Below are 11,652 nucleotides of genomic sequence, written 5' to 3' on the forward strand. Positions count from 1 at the left end.
GGGATTGATTAAATCCTCGACATCGTGGTTCATCCGATGAGATTATCATGGACCATGTGGGATCCAACATGGGTATCCAGATCCGCTGTTGGTTATTGACCGGAGAGTTGTCTCGGTCATGTCTACGTGTCTCCGAACCCGTAGGGTCTACACACTTAAGGTTCGGTGACGCTAGAGTTGTAGAGATATTAGTATGCGGTTAACCAAAAGTTGTTCGGAGTCCCGGATGAGATCCCGGACATCAAGAGGAGTTTCGGAATGGTCCGGAGGTAAAGATTTATATATATGAAGTCCAGTTTCGGCCACCGGGAGAGTTTCGGGGGTCACTGGTATTGTACCGGGACCACCAGAAGGGTCCCGGGGGTCCACCGGGTGGGGCCACCTATCTCGGAGGGCCCCATGGGCTGAAGTGGCATGGGAACCAGCCCCTGGTGGGCTGGTGCGCCCCACCCAAGGGCCCAAGGCACCTAGGGTTGGAAACCCTAGTGGGTCGTTGCCCCCCGAGGGAGCATGCGCCCCCTGGTTGGAAACCCTAAGGGGGACGTTGCCCCGAGGGGCCGCCGCCCCCCCTCTAGATGGGATCTCCAAGGGGGCATGCGCCCCCCTAGCCCCTATATATAGTGGAGGGGAGGGAGGGCAGCCGCAATCTAAGCCCTGGCGCCTCCCTCTCCCTCCCGTGGCACCTCTTCCTCCTCTAGTAGCGCTTGGCGAAGCCCTACTGGAATCCCGCTGCTTCCACCACCACGTCGTCGTGCTGTTGGATCTCCATCAACTTCTCCTCCCCCCTTGCTAGATCAAGAAGGAGGAGACATCTCCGCTCTGTACGTGTGTTGAACGCGGAGGTGCCGTCCGTTCGGCGCTAGGATCATCGGTGATTTGGGTCACGACGAGTACGACTCCATCAACCCCGTTCTCTTGAACTCTTCCGATCGCGATCTATAAGGGTATGTAGATGCACTCCTCTCTCTCTAGTTGCTAGATGACTCCATAGATTGATCTTGGTGATGCGTAGAAAATTTTAAATTTCTGCTACAATCCCCAACAATGTTCTCATTGGGCATGACACCACACGTGTTGGTGGCGATGACTTAAGGAAGTTCATCAAGGACTTAAACCTTGGCCATGGGGAGCTTGTTGTTTTTCTCATGATTGGACGTATCGCCAAAGCGTTTGTGTGCTGTTTCGATGGAGTTTTTTGTTGGAGATCAAGCTGAAGCAGCAGAGGGTGTTGTATCTAATCATGATGAGGAAGGAAGAGCAATGGGTTTTTTTGCCTGTGTTTTCTTTTTTGGATTTTTGCAGTTGGGTAACTATAAATGAATAATAATGCATGGGAAATGATAATCACATAAACTGAAAACATTACAAGAGTTTTATTTACTAGTGGTCTAACAACATTTTTTTGACAGCGTAAGCATTAGTACGAAGCGCCCCTCTGTTACTAGGCTGATGCAGTTTTTATAGGTTATTATCAGGATGTTTTTTTAGCATCCTGAAATGCTAGTATGACATCTTTTAATCTATATGTTTGTTTTTCTGTTTGAAAAATATTTTTTGAAGGTCCTATCTAATTTTTTTGTTCTTTTTGCTATGAACTAGGATGGTGTGCGCAGTTTGCTTTGCTCATTGCGATGCGGGCAACAGCGAGAGCTTCAACATATTTTTTGCGTGGATGAAACCTTGGTGGTAAGCTTTTCATGCATCCCAATTGCAATAGCCCAGCTGCAAGTCCACCATTGACTTGCAATTGTGGCCCCATAGTTTTTGTTTCATTTTTCCACTTGCAAGTGAAGCCTCGACTTTGCAACTAGGTTTTTTGTTTGATGCCACTTGCACGTCGACCCTCGACTTGCAACTGGATCTTTTGTTTTATGTCACTTTCAAGTTGACCCTTGACTAGCAATTGGGTCTTCTATTTTTATACCACTTGCAAATAAACCCTCGATTTGCAACCGGGTTCTTTTGTTTGATGCCATTTGCCAGCCGAGCATTGACTCGGAACTGTGTTTATTCTCTAGTTGTAATAGCCCCAGTTGCAAGTCCACCATCAACTCACAATTGTGGGCCCGTAGTTTTTGTTTCATTTCCACTTGCAAGTGAAGCCTCGACTTGCAACTATGCTTTTTGTTTGATGCCACTTGCAAGTTGACCCTTCACTTGCCATTGGGTCTTTTTGTTTGATGCCACTTGCAAGTTGACCCTCTACTTGTAACCGGGTTCTTTGTTTGATGCCTCTTGCAAGTTGACCCTTGACTCGCAACCGTTGTGCTTGTCTAGTTGTAATAGCCCCAGTTGCAAGCCACTGCAAGCCACTCCTCGACTTGCAACTAGGTTTTTGGTTTGATGCCACTTGCAAGGCGACCCTCGGCTTGGAACTAGGTTTTTTGTTTGATGCCACTCGCAAGTCGACCCTCGACTTGGAACTAGGTCTTTTGTTTTATGCCACTTGCAAGTCGACCCTCGACTCGCAACTGAGTTCTTTGTTTGATGCCACTTGCAAGTCCAGGTGGGAGACATAGAAATTTGCAAGATACATACAGATTTGAATGTTGAAGACCCGTTGACTAAGCCTCTTCCACGAGCAAAACATGATGAGCACCAAGGCTCCATGGGTGTTAGAATCATTACTGTTTAATCTAGATTATTGACTCTAGTGCAAGTGGGAAACTAAAGGAAATATGCCCTAAAGGCAATAATAAAGTTATTATTTATTTCCTTATTTCATGATAAATGTTTATTATTCATGCTAGAATTGTATTAACCGGAAACATGATACATGTGTGAATACATAGACAAACAGAGTGTCACTAGTATGCCTCTACTTGACTAGCTCGTTGATCAAAGATGGTTATGTTTCCTAGCCATAGACAAAGAGTTGTCATTTGATTAACGGGATCACATCATTAGGAGAATGATGTGATTGACTTGACCGATTTCGTTAGCTTAGCACATGATCGTTTAGTTTGTTGCTATTGCTTTCTTCATGACTTATACATGTTCCTATGACTATGAGATTATGCAACTCCTGTTTACCGGAGGAAAACTTTGTGTGCCACCAAACGTCACAACGTAACTGGGTGATTATAAAGGTGCTCTACAGGTGTCTCCAAAGGTACTTGTTGGGTTGGCGTATTTCGAGATTAGGATTTGTCACTCCGATTGTCGGAGAGGTATCTCTGGGCCCACTCGGTAATGCACGTCACTATAAGCCTTGCAAGCATTGCAACTAATGAGTTAGTTGCGGGATGATGTATTACGAAACGATTAAAGAGACTTGCCCGTAACGATATTGAACTAGGTATTGAGATACCGACGATCGAATCTCGAGCAAGTAACATACCGATGACAAAGGGAACAACATATCTTGTTATGCAGTCTGACCGATAAGATCTTCGTAGAATATGTAGGAGCCAATATGGGCATCCAAGTCCCGCTATTGGTTATTGACCAGAGAGGTGTCTCGGTCATGTCTACATAGTTCTCGAACCCATAGGGTCTGCATGCTTAACATTCGTTGACGATATAGTACTATATGAGTTATGTATGTTGGTGACCGAATGTTGTTCGGAGTCCGGGATGAGATCACGGACATGACGAGGAACTTTGGAATGGTCCGAAGATAAAGTTTGATATATGGGATAATAGTGTTTGGTCACCGGAAGGGTTCCGGAATTCACCGGAAGGGGTTCCAGATGTTTCCCGAAATGTTTGGGTACGAGAACACTTTATTTGGGCCAAAGGGGAAAGCCCACAAGGTTTTTGGAAAGCTCAAAAGAAAATTTTGCGGAGTTCAGGGGCCAAGCGCCAGGGTCCCTGGTGTCTGGGTCCAGACGCCGAGAACCCTGGCGTCTGGCCCTGGAGTCCGAGAAGGACTCTTGCCTTTCGGGTGAAACCGACTTTGTGGAGGCTTTTACTCCAAGTTTTCGACCCCAACGCTCAACATACAAATAGAGGGGTAGGGCTAGCACCCAAGAAACATCAAGAAACACCAAGCCGTGTGCCGGGAACCCCGTCCCCTCTAGTTTATCCTCCGTCATAGTTTTCGTAGTGCTTAGGCGAAGCCTTGTGGAGATTGTTCTTCATCAACACCGTCACCACGCCGTTGTGCTGCCGAAACTCATCTACTACTTCGCCCCTCTTGCTGGATCGAGAAGGCGAGGACGTCATCGAGCCGAACGTGTGCAGAACTCGGAGGTGTCGTGCTTTCGGTACTTGGATCGGTCAGACATGAAGACGTACGACTACATCAACCGCGTTGATATAACGCTTCCACGAATGGTCTACGAGGATACATAGACAACACTCTCCCCTCTTGTTGCTATGCATCACCATGATATTGCGTGTGCGTAGGAATTTTTTTGAAATTACTACGTTCCCCAACAGTCGTATCAGAGCCAGGTTTTATGCGTTGATGTTATATGCACGAGTAGAACACAAATGAGTTGTGGGCGATATAAGTCATACTTCTTACCAGCATGTCATACTTTGGTTCGGCGGTATTGTTGGATGAAGCGGCCCGGACCGACATTACGCGTACGCTTACGCGAGACTGGTTCTATCGACGTGCTTTGCACACAGGTGGCTGGCGGGTGTCAGTTTCTCCAACTTTAGTTGAATCGAGTGTGGCTATGACCGGTCCTTGCGAAGGTTAAAACAACACCAACTTGACAAACTATCATTGTGGTTTTGATGCGTAGGTAAGAACGGTTCTTGCTAAGCCCATAGCAGCCACGTAAAACTTGCAACAACAAAATAGAGGGCGTCTAACTTGTTTTTGCAGGGCATGTTGTGATGTGATATGGTCAAGACATGATGCTAAATTTTATTGTATGAGCTGATCATGTTTTGTAACCGAGTTATCGGCAACTGGCAGGAGCCATATGGTTGTCGCTTTATTGTATGCAATGCAATCACGCTGTAATGCTTTACTTTATCACTAAGCGGTAGCGATAGTCGTGGAAGCATAAGATTGGCGAGACAACAACGATGCTACGATGGAGATCAAGGTGTCGCGCCGGTGATGATGGTGATCATGACGGTACTTCGGAGATGGAGACCACAAGTACAAGATGATGATGGCCATATCATATCACTTATATTGATTGCATGTGATGTTTATCTTTTATGCATCTTATCTTGCTTTGATTGACGGTAGCATTATAAGATGATCTCTCACTAAATTATCAAGAAGTGTTCTCCCTGAGGATGCACCGTAGCGAAAGTTCTTCGTGCTGAGATACCACGTGATGATCGGGTGTGATAAGCTCTACGTCCATCTACAACGGGTGCAAGCCGGTTTTTGCACATGCAGAATACTCAGGTTAAACTTGACGAGCCTAGCATATGCAGATATGGCCTCGGAACACTGAGACCGAAAGGTCGAGCGTGAATCATATAGTATATATGATCAACATATTGATGTTCACCATTGAAAGCTACTCCATTTCACGTGATGATCGGTTATGGTTTAGTTGATTTGGATCACGTGATCACTTAGAAGATTAGAGGGATGTCTTTCTAAGTGGGAGTTCTTAAGTAATATGATTAAATGAACTTAAATTTATCATGAACTTAGTACCTGATAGTATTTTGCTTGTCTATGTTGATTGTAGATAGATGGCACGTGCTGTTGTTCCGTTGAATTTTAATGCGTTCCTTGAGAAAGCAAAGTTGAAAGATGATGGTAGCAATTACACGGACTGGGTCCGTAACTTGATGATTATCCTCATTGCTGCACAGAAGAATTACGTCCTGGAAGCACCGCTAAGTGCCAAGCCTGCTGCAGGAGCAACACCAGATGTTATGAATGTCTGGCAGAGCAAAGCTGATGACTACTCAATAGTTCAGTGTGCCATGCTTTATGGCTTAGAACCGGGTCTTCAACGACGTTTTGAATGTCATGGAGCATATGAGATGTTCCAGGAGTTGAAGTTAATATTTTAAGCAAATGCCCGGATTGAGAGATATGAAGTCTCCAATAAGTTCTATAGCTGCAAGATGGAGGAGAATAGTTCTGTCAGTGAACATATACTCAAAATGTCTAGGTATCATAATCACTTGACTCAACTGGGAGTTAATCTTCCTGTTGATAGTGTCATTGATAGAGTTCTTCAATCACTGCCACCAAGCTACAAGAGCTTCGTGATGAACTATAACATGCAAGGGATGGATAAGACGATTCCTGAGCTCTTTGCAATGCTAAAGGCTGCGGAGGTAGAAATCAAGAAGGAGCATCAAGTGTTGATGGTTAATAAGACCGCCAGTTTCAAGAAAAATGGCAAAGGGAAGAAGAAGGGGAACTTCAAGAAGAACAGCAAACAAGTTGTTGCTCAGGAGAAGAAACCCAAATCTGGACCTAAGCCTGAAACTGAGTGCTTCTACTGCAAGCAGACTGGACACTGGAAGCGGAACTGCCCCAAGTATTTGGCGAATAAGAAGGATGGCAAGGTGAACAAAGGTATATGTGATATACATGTTATTGATGTGTACCTTACTAGAGCTCGCAGTAGCACCTGGGTATTTGATACTGGTTCTGTTGCTAATATTTGCAACTCGAAACAGGGACTACGGATTAAGCGAACACTGGCAAAGGACGAGGTGACGATGCGCGTGGGAAATGGTTCCAAAGTCGATGTGATCGCAGTCGGCATGCTACCTCTACATCTACCTTCGGGATTAGTATTAGACCTAAATAATCATTATTTGGTGCCAGCGTTGAGCATGAACATTATATTTGGATCTTGTTTGATGCGAGACGGTTATTCATTTAAATCAGAGAATAATGGTTGTTCTATTTATATGAGTAATATCTTTTATGGTCATGCACCCTTGAAGAGTGGTCTATTTTTGATGAATCTCGATAGTAGTGATACACATATTCATAATGTTGAAGCCAAAAGATGCAGAGTTGATAATGATAGTGCAACTTATTTGTGGCACTACCGTTTAGGTCATATCGGTGTAAAGCGCATGAAGAAACTCCATACTGATGGACTTTTGGAATCACTTGATTATGAATCACTTGGTACTTGCAAACCGTGCCTCATGGGCAAGATGACTAAAACGCCGTTCTCCGGTACTATGGAGAGAGCAATAGATTTGTTGTAAACCATACATACAGATGTATATGGTTCGATGAATGTTGAGCTCATGGAGGATATCGTTATTTTCTCACCTTCACAGATGATTTAAGCAGATATGGGTATATCTACTTAATGAAACATAAATCTGAAACATTTTGAAAAGTTCAAAGAATTTCAGAGTGAAGTTGAAAATCATCATAATAAGAAAATAAAATTTCTACGATCTGATCGTGGAGGAGAATATTTGAGTTACGAGTTTGGTCTACATTTGAAACAAAGCGGAATAGTTTTGCAACTCATGCCACCCGGAACACCACAGCGTAATGGTGTGTCCGAACGTCGTAATCGTACCTTACTAGATATGGTGCGACCTATGATGTCTCTTACTGATTTACCGCTATTGTTTTGGGGTTATGCTTTAGAGACGGCCGCATTCACGTTAAATAGGGCACCATCGAAATCCGTTGAGACGACGCCTTATGAACTATGGTTTGGCAAGAAACCAAAGTTGTCGTTTCTTAAAGTTTGGGGCTGCGATGCTTATGTGAAAAAGCTTCAACCTGATAAGCTCGAACCCAAATCGGATAAATGTGTCTTCATAGGATACCCAAAGGAGACTGTTGGGTACACCTTCTATCACAGATTCGAAGGCAAGACATTCGTTGCTAAGAATAGATCCTTTCTAGAGAAGGAGTTTCTCTCGAAAGAAGTGAGTGGGAGGAAAGTAGAACTTGATGAGGTAACTGTACCTGCTCCCTTATTGAAAAGTAGTTCATCACAGAAATCGGTTTCTGTGACACCTACACCAATTAGTGAGGAAGTTAATGATGATGATCATGGAACTTCAGATCAAGTTATTACTGAACCTCGTAGATCAACCAGAGTAAGATCCGCACCAGAGTGGTATGGTAATCCTATTCTGGAAGTCATGCTACTAGATCATGATGAACCTACGAACTATGAAGAAGCGATGGTGAGCCCAGATTCTGCAAAATGGCTAGAAGCCATGAAATCTGAGATGGGATCCATGTATGAGAACAAAGTGTGGACTTTGGTTGACTTCCCATTGATCGGCAAGCAATTGAGAATAAATGGATCTTCAAGAAGAAGACTGACGCTGACGGTAATGTTACTGTCTACAAAGCTCGACTTGTTGCGAAAGGTTTTTGACAAGTTCAAGGGATTGACTACGATGAGACCTTCTCACCCGTAGCGATGCTTAAGCCTGTCCGAATCATGTTAGCGATTGCCGCATTTTATGATTATGAAATTTGGCAGATGGATGTCAAAACTGCATTCCTGAATGGATTTCTAGAAGAAGAGTTGTATATGATGCAACCGGAAGGTTTTGTCGATCCAAAGGGAGCTAACAAAGTGTGCAAGCTCCAGCGATCCATTTATGGACTGGTGCAACCCTCTCGGAGTTGGAATAAACGCTTTGATAGTGTGATCAAAGCATTTGGTTTTGTACAGACTTTTGGAGAAGCCTGTATTTACAAGAAAGTGAGTGGGAGCTCTGTAGCATTTCTGATATTATATGTGGATGACATATTACTAATTGGAAATGATATAGAATTTCTGGATAGCATAAAGGGATACTTGAATAAAAGTTTTTTATGAAAGACCTCGGTGAAGCTGCTTACATATTGGGCATCAAGATCTATAGAGATAGATCAAGACACTTAATTGGACTTTCACAAAGCACATACCTTGACAAAGTTTTGAAAAAGTTCAAAATGGATCAAGCAAAGAAAGGGTTCTTGCCCGTGTTACAAGGTGGGAAGTTGAGTAAGACTCAATGCCCGACCACTGCTTCAGCCATAGGCTCTATCATGTATGCTATGCTGTGTACCAGACCTGATGTGTGCCTTGCTATAAGTCTAGCAGGGAGGTACCAAAGTAATCCAGGAGTGGATCACTGGACAGCGGTCAAGAATGTCCTGAAATACCTGAAAAGGACTAAGGATATGTTTCTCGTTTATGGAGGTGACAAAGAGCTCATCGTAAATGGTTACGTTGATGCAAGCTTTGACACTGACCCGGACGATTCTAAATCACAAACCGGATACGTCTTTATATTAAACGGTGGAGCTGTCAGTTGGTGCAGTTCTAAACAAAGCGTCGTGGCGGGATCTACGTGTGAAGCGGAGTACATAGCTGCTTCGGAAGCAGCAAATGAAGGAATCTGGATGAAGGAGTTCATATCCGATCTAGGTGTCATACCTAGTGCATCGGGTCCAATGAAAATCTTTTGTGACAATACTGGTGCAATTGCCTTGGCAAAGGAATACAGATTTCACAAGAGAACCAAGCACATCAAGAGACGCTTCAATTCCATCCGGGATTTAGTCCAGGTGGGAGACATAGAAATTTGCAAGATACATATGGATTTGAATGTTGCACACCCGTTGACTAAGCCTCTTCCACGAGCAAAACATGATCAGCACCAAGGCTCCATGGGTGTTAGAATCATTACTGTGTAATCTAGATTATTGACTCTAGTGCAAGTGGGAGACTGAAGGAAATATGCCCTAGAGGCAATAATAAAGTTATTATTTATTTCCTTATTTCATGATAAATGTTTATTATTCATGCTAGAATTGTATTAACCGGAAACATGATACATGTGTGAATACATAGACAAACAGAGTGTCACTAGTATGCCTCTACTTGACTAGCTCGTTGATCAAAGATGGTTATGTTTCCTAGCCATAGACAAATAGTTGTCATTTGATTAACGGGATCACATCATTAGGAGAATGATGTGATTGACTTGACCCATTCCGCTAGCTTAGCACATGATCATTTAGTTTGTTGCTATTGCTTTCTTCATGACTTATACATGTTCTTATGACTATGAGATTATGCAACTCCCGTTTACCGGAGGAACACTTTGTGTGCCACCAAACATCACAACGTAACTGGGTGATTATAAAGGTGCTCTACAGGTGTCTCCAAAGGTACTTGTTGGGTTGGCGTATTTCGAGATTAGGATTTGTCACTCCGATTGTCGGAGAGGTATCTCTGGGCCCACTCGGTAATGCACATCACTATAAGCCTTGCAAGCATTGCAACTAATGAGTTAGTTGTGGGATGATGTATTACGGAACGAGTAAAGATACTTGCCGGTAACGAGATTGAACTAGGTATTGAGATACCGACGATCGAATCTCGAGCAAGTAACATATCAATGACAAAGGGAACAACATATGTTGTTATGCGGTCTGACGATAAAGATCTTCGTAGAATATGTAGGAGCCAATATGGGCATCCAGGTCCCGCTATTGGTTATTGACCAGAGAGGTGTCTCGGTCATGTCTACATAGTTCTCGAACCCGTAGGGTCCGCACGCTTAACGTTCGTTGACAATATAGTACTATATGAGTTATGTATGTTGGTGACTGAATGTTGTTCGGAGTCCGGGATGAGATCACGGACATGACGAGGAACTCCAGAATGGTCCGGAGATAAAGTTTTATATATGGGATAATAGTGTTTGGTCACCGGAAGGGTTCCGGAATTCACTGGAAGGGGTTCCGGATGTTTCTCGAAATGTTTGGGTACGAGAAAACTTTATTTGGGCCAAAGGGGAAAGCCCACAAGGTTTTTGGAAAGCGCAAAAGGAAGTTTTGCGGAGTCCAGGGGCCAGACGCCAGGGTCCCTGGCGTCTGGGTCCAGACGCCGGGAACCCTGGCGTCTGGCCCTGGAGTCCGAGAAGGACTCTTGCCTTTCGGGTGAAACCGACTTTGTGGAGGCTTTTACTCCAAGTTTCGACCCCAAGGCTCAACATATAAATAGAGGGGTAGGGCTAGCACCCAAGACACACCAAGCCGTGTGCTGGCAACCCCGTCCCCTCTAGTTTATCCTCCGTCATAGTTTTCGTAGTGCTTAGGCGAAGCCCTGCAGAGATTATTCTTCATCAACAACGTCACCATGCCGTCATGCTGCTGGAACTCATCTACTACTTCGCCCCTCTTGCTGGATCGAGAAGGCGAGGACGTCACCGAGCCAAACATGTGCAGAACTCGGAGGTGCCATGCTTTCGGTACTTGGATCGGTCGGACGTGAAGACGTACGACTACATCAACCGCGTTGATATAACGCTTCCGCGAACGGTCTACGAGGGTATGTAGACAACACTCTCCCCTCTCGTTGCTATGCATCACCATGATCTTGCTTGTGCGTATGAATTTTTTTGAAATTACTACGTTCCCCAACATTTATGCCACTTGCAAGTCGACCCTCGACTTGCCACTAGGATTTTTTGTTTTGATGCCACTTGCAAGTTGACCCGTGACGTGCAACTGGGTTTTTTTTTTCATGCCACTTGCAAGTCGACCCTGGAATTGCAACTGGGTCTAATGTTTTATGCCACTTGCAAGTCGACCCTTGACCTGCAACTAGGTTCTTTTCTTTGATGCCACTTGCAAGACAACAATCAGACTCGCAACTATGGTGTTTCTATAGTTTTAATAGCCCAGTTGCAAGTCCACCATCGTCTCACAATTGTGGGCCCATAGTTTTTGTTTTAATTTCCACTTGCAAGTGAAGCCACGACTTGCTACAAGGG

The sequence above is a fragment of the Triticum dicoccoides genome, chromosome 2A, assembly GCF_002162155.2.
Source record: "Triticum dicoccoides isolate Atlit2015 ecotype Zavitan chromosome 2A, WEW_v2.0, whole genome shotgun sequence".
In the NCBI taxonomy this organism is placed as follows: domain Eukaryota; kingdom Viridiplantae; phylum Streptophyta; class Magnoliopsida; order Poales; family Poaceae; genus Triticum; species Triticum dicoccoides.